Consider the following 6,000-nt stretch of genomic DNA (forward strand, 5'->3'; position numbering starts at 1 on the left):
AGAAGTTAATTTGTATCCAGATTACTTAGATTATTTACCCAAATTTTCTTGTGTGATCCTTCATCTGTATTAATTCATCATCTAGCTGAAATTAATTTTCTTTTCCTCTCTCTCCTCCACCCCATTTCAGAAACCTGCACCGTCAAGCAAGAATTAACATAGAGATTTATGGCTACACAAATGCACAAAATGTACCTGGTTCCACCTTTCGGAAACCTTCCTGCTATTGTTTCAAAAGCAAGCTACTAAACTGTTTAGTTTCAAGATTCATTCAAGTACAGGGCTCAAATGGTAAAGCCAAATAGAGAAAGTCTTAAAAAAAAACTGGGGTAAATTTCAGCCAAAAATTAAAAGTTGTGGATTATGACATACTGGTTACCAGTGGAAGGAACACAAATAAAATGAGTTAGTAAAATCCATTTAGTAAAAACAACTCCTCAACAGAGTTGTTCTAAATGAAAAAAGGGGGGGGGGCATAAACTGAAGAAATTGGGGCATGCACACTATGAAGCAGTAAGTATACACCTGGCATCTTCCAAGAATTTCTCTAATAATGCTTTTGCACAGTCTCCCTAATAACTCTACCGAGATCATGTCAATTATTGTAGTAATTTATGGCTGCAGTCTTGCCAAATGTCTGCCATGCTGGAGGGAAGAAAATTGGAACTTTGAGTTAATAAAGATTATCTGATTACATGGGCAGGGTCAGAAGTCAGAACAGTATGCTTTTATTAAAAGCACCTCTAAGGGACAACAGGAAAAATGCTTAATCTCATTTGTGATTAAAGAAATGTAAAAGACAAGAGCATACTTCCCTCCCATAGGTCTGGCAGAAATGAAAAACAGCGATTATAACACAGAGTGTGAGTGGGATGCAGAATGCAAGGAAAAAAATCCTCTTGTATCTTGTTAGAGAGAAGGTAAAGCGGCACACCCTTCCTACAGGACGCTATGGCAATCTTAAATATCCTAAAAATTGCATTCAACCTAGCCGTACTATCTCCAGAAATTTATCCAAGGAAATCATTGGATAAGATTGTCCACTGGAGCCTTGCTTATAATATCCCCCTTCCTTTTGTCTTCATTTTCACTTCTCTGTATTTTTTTTTTTTCCTACAGTGATTTGGGGGAGGGAGGGTAGTTAATTCTAAAATTAAAGAAACTGTACAAGCTTATCTTCCACTACAATTATCCTGTTTTCCTTACTGGAGTAGACCAGGACAAACACTGCCCTTACACTTTGTTAATGATGCCTTTGGGCACTTCTTGGGCAACCCAGGTCCGCCTTGTTGCTCTTCTCCTGCTGCTACTGTGCAAAATTTCAAAGGAATCCTTCCTTATGCATCATTTTCATAATGAAATGTTTGTAAAGAGACTTCCAGTGCTTCAAAGATTTTGCTTTTTGTTGCTGTTGTTGGTACCACTGGTAATATCCAGCACTTTCTGGAAGTGCTCTGTGTCCACCTTCCAGATTTAGCAGTCGACTTTGTATTTATTTGTTGAATGTAAGTCAAATTTCTATTAGGTCAGGTAAAGGATAGACTCTTAGAACTGTGGAGAGCCAAGTGCACAGCTCCCACTTAAAATGCTTGAGTGGGTACATAGGTCACAAGTGTTCGGAGGGGAGCTTCCTCCCTACCCCCTCTTGGAGGAAGGATCAAAAGGTAGAGTGTAATTGAGTCTCCTTGGAATAAGGACGAGTGGACCTCTCTCAGAAAAAGCTGGCAACATCACTGTATGTAAAGCTATGAGCATGTATAGGTTCTAACAGGTGCACAGGCTTGGCCTCCACTCACAGGCAAAACCACTCTCCCTTCACCCTTTCGGTGACCCCCCCCCCCTTCTCAAGAGTAGCTACTTTGCTTTGACCTACTTCTTTAATACTCCCCAGTAAGAAGAAACATGACGTGTAAGCATCTAACTTGTGAGGGAAGGGACAGAAATAGGGCCACCCATAATCTACCAGGCGCACCCCCAGGGGAACTCGGAGGCAGTCCCAAGCCACTGGTTCGCAAGGACTTGGAAGTCTGGACGCTTTCCCGGTGGCGTCTCTAAATGCTGAGAGGGGACCTGGGATTTAGACATGGGAAGCCCTACCCCAAGTCAAAACTCCACGTTTAATCTGGACGAAGCCACCTAACCACTATTTCTAGGCAAAGTCTCGAGGCTTCCCGGGTTATTTCCTTCTCCATCCTTGCCTGTCCTCCGGCCCTTGGAAACTCGCAGACCCCAGAACCTCGGCATTCTGCCCACCACAAGTGCCCCGACCCTGTGCCGCTGCCCTGGAAGCGGCCCAGCCACAGGCCTTTAGGCGATTTAAATCCACTGGAACTACCGAAGGACACCTGGTCGGGGGCGGAAGGTCGCTTCCAGTCTCGGGAAAGCGGCACCTCTCCGTGACTGCGCCCTTCGCGGCGCGCCTGGGCTGAGATCTGAGAAATGCGCCCCGGGCCACAGTCAGCCGAGGAGGCGGGGAGGCTGCAACTTTCCCTCCGCCCTCTAACCGCAGGGCCTGGGTGCGGCGGCCTCGCGGGGGTCAGGCTCCTCTCCTTCCACGGTCGGGATCCTCAGCGGGAGGCGGCCGTGTGGGCTGGAGCGGGGGGGGGGGTGGCGGGCGGGTGCAGGGAGGACACGGGGGGCGTCCTTCTCTCCGCGAGCCCCGCCAGATGTTGCAAAGGCAAACAATAGGGGAGACGCGGAGAAACAAAAGGCCATTCGTCACGATCTCCACGAGCTCTGTGGCGTGGTCCCTACGGGGAGGACGTCTGGGAGGCGGTCAGGAAGGTGGGTGAAGGGGGGAGCCAGAGGCGATTGGGGGTTCCCGGTACTCACTTGCCAGGCAACGGGGGTCGGCCCTTTCCATTCCGAGAGGGGTCCCGAGGCAAGGAGGACCATCAAAGGAAAGTTGAGGGCTTTTCACCTTCCTCGGCGCGGGGGAAGGGAGGGGCTGGATTCCAGATGTTTGACAGTTGTTGGCCCAAGGGTTCGGCAGGGTTTCGTCCGTTCTTTCCCCACCCGCACCCTCCCCGGAGCTCGGACGGCGCCGGGGTCGAGCGGGCCGGCAGAGCGGGCTTCCTTCCCCCGCTCAGCCCGCGTGGAGCCTCCGCACACGCCCCGAGCGCCGAGCTCCGGCCCAGGCGCACTTTCGCGAAAGTTTGTCTTCCCGTCCCCCCGCGGCCTGACACGCACGCTGCAGCCCCCCGCGCTTCGGGGCGGCTCCGGGACGCACTTGTGCCCCGCAGTGAGACCGAGGTTACAGAGTCTGCACAGTCAAGGCCCCGGAGCCCGGGCTGGGGACTGGACTCCCGTTCCCGCCCGGGAAGGGCGCGAGAGGGGCCCGCAGGGGCCGCGACGTGGGGCGGGGGTCTGACGCGGATCCCGGCCGCGGAGCCGCCCACCCCCCGGTCCCGCTGCGCCCGCCCCCAGGTGCGCCCCGCACCCCAGCCCGCCCGGGCGCCACCGGGGCGAGCAGCTGCCGGGCGGCGCCACCTTGCCTCTCCCGGCGCGGGCTCTCACTCACCGTGGGCTTTTACCTTCAGCCCGCGGCCGGGTCGGCTCCGTGCGCCGGGCGGGTCAGTAGCAGGCGGCGCCAGAGGAGGGTGAGCCGGGGGCCAGACGGGCGACGCTGGCGGATCCACGCGGCGGGCAAGGGGCGAGCGGCGAGGGGCCAGCGCGCGCGGTCTCCAGGAGCGCGCGGGCGAGCGAGCTCGGGGCTCGAGCTCCAGCCGCTGCTCCCAAGTAGCCCCCACAGGCGCCCCGCGTGCGGCTGTGCGCGGGGACGCCGAGAGGGGACCCCTGGCGGCCGCCCGCGGAATGGCAGCTCCGTGGGGGAGAAGGAGTCAGGTCGCCTGGAGGCTCAACTTGCCTCCTTCAGAGGTGGGGAGTGGTCGGGCTAAGCGGGCTCCCCACCTTGGGGAAAAGAGGATGGTCTTCTCACCAGGGCGACAAGGGAGATACCGGATCAGAAAGGACGCGTTCAGGGTCCACAACGGCCAAGGCACCTATAAAGGGGGAATCACCTTCTCCAACGTTCCCTGACTTGTTGAAAAATACTGACAGAGGGGAGCATTAATCGTTGCAAAATACTCTGAGATTGTGGCAGATTTACTAGAACAAACTGGGAGTAGTGGGATGAGCATAGACTTTGAAGCCCAGTCACCCCTGAGACTTTCTACTGTGTGATCTTGATCTGTGACCTCTAAACTTCAGTATTCTTCTCTGTAAATTGGGAAAGCAATATCTACCTTGCAGGGTGGTCTTAAGGGTAAAGTAAACATAGAAAGTATTCTTAATAGTAGGAGTCATTAAAGATAAGCTTCCTAGAGAAAATAATGTCTTATGGGGCGCCTGGGTGGCTTAGTCGGTTGGGCGTCAGAATTCAGCTCAGGTCAAGATCTTGAAGTTTATGAGTTCAAGCCCGGCGCAGCGGCCCTGTGCTGACAGCTCAGAGCCTGGAGCCTGCTTCAGATTGTCTCACTCTCTTTCTACCTCTCCCCCACTTGTGCTCTTTCTGTCTCTGAAAAATAAATAAATGTAAAAAGAAAATAATGTCTTCCACATCTTTTATACCTGTTATATAGCACCTTAATACATATTGATTAAGGAGTACCAAATGTTGAGAAGTACCAAATTTTACAATTCTGATTATACACTTTAAAGACGTATGGAACTATATTAATTAGAAATTAGGATACGTGAAGAAAACATCTTTCCCCCAAAAGTGGTTTCCATGATCACTAAATGAGAACCTCGAAAACCACACACATCTTCTGCAATATCCAGTCATTTCTGTAATATTGTAAATATTGTAAGAAATATTCAATAGTCAAATTGTGATGGTCTAACGATATCAGGATTAAATGATTCCATTTAATTCTGTGTCACTTGGGCAGTGCAAAGATGTTGGAGATTGTAAACATAAAACTCAAACATGGGGGGGGAATGGTTAGATACAAATATACAGCCACTAAGCAATGATTCTGTTTATCATTGAGTAATGCAATTTCATTTCCAAACTGCCTCAAACCCTAGTCACTGGTTTTAAAGCTCCTTTTGTCCTTTTGGCCTCATGGCAATCGGAAAGCTCTTCATCATCCAGATCAGGATGATGATGTAATCTTAATTACCCCAGTTTACCTTTAATTTTCCTTCCCTTTCATTCACTAGTCCCTAATTGGGAAGTCTGTTGCCTGCCTAACAGTTCCCATTGCAGGATCTTTTCTGTCCTGCCAGCAGAGGAAAAATGAGGTTTCTTGGCTCAGAAACTAAAGCAGAACATTGAGATCCAACTTCTGCCCTTGGAGATAGGGCTCGTGCTCCAGGACACAGATGAGCTGGGCACGCACAGGGCGCAAAGGGTATTTGATTCTAATCAATAAACATTAATGGAACTGGCTCCGCCTCTCTCTTTGGCCATAGGGAAGAGAGGCCTTTCATCTCAGTTCCGTCTCCTTAGTGGCTTCTTCCCTGGGGAGGAATGGTAAATCTTGTGATTGGGAGAGAGCCTTCAATACTTCCTGGCCAACTTTCATCAGTGAGTGGGGTCAGTGTGAGGAATGGTGCCCCAGCTCTCGCCCCGTCGCTGGCCCAGCTTCTCTGCCTGTGACCTAGTGGGCTGGAGAAGGATGGCTCAACCTTCAGCATCTTCTCTAAAGGACCAGCATTTGGATTCCAGTCTTCTTTGGTCCTCTTGTGTCTTTGTCTGTTCAGGCTACTGCAACAAAGCTTGGGGCTTCCAAACAACAGAAATGTATTTCTCACAGTTCTGGAAGCTGAGAAGTCCAACATCAAGTTGCCAGCCAATTAAGGGTTTGGTGAGGACCTGTTTTCTCATAGACAACTTTTCACTATGTCCTCACAGGGCAGAAGGGGGCAGGGAGCTTTCTTAGGCTTCTTTTATAAGGACACTAATCCCATTCATAAGGCATCTGCCCTCATGACTGATCATCTCCCAAAAGCTCCATCTCTCAATACCATCACACTGGGGGATAGGATTCAACA

General features: G+C 50.8%; 1 protein-coding gene across 2 annotated transcripts in view; it reads right to left on the minus strand.

Annotated features, from left to right (window-relative positions):
* The window catches only part of MOB3B (MOB kinase activator 3B), a 198,540-nt gene extending 194,781 nt beyond the window's left edge, over window positions 1–3,759 (minus strand). For both annotated transcript variants that reach the window (XM_042964048.1, XM_042964047.1), the window contains exon 1: window positions 3,521–3,759. The gene's annotated coding sequence lies outside the window, so the exon portion shown is untranslated. The remainder of the gene's footprint in view (window positions 1–3,520) is intronic.
* Window positions 3,760–6,000: the final 2,241 nt, after the last annotated feature.

Source organism: Panthera tigris, chromosome D4, assembly GCF_018350195.1.
Source record: "Panthera tigris isolate Pti1 chromosome D4, P.tigris_Pti1_mat1.1, whole genome shotgun sequence".
Classification (NCBI taxonomy): domain Eukaryota; kingdom Metazoa; phylum Chordata; class Mammalia; order Carnivora; family Felidae; genus Panthera; species Panthera tigris.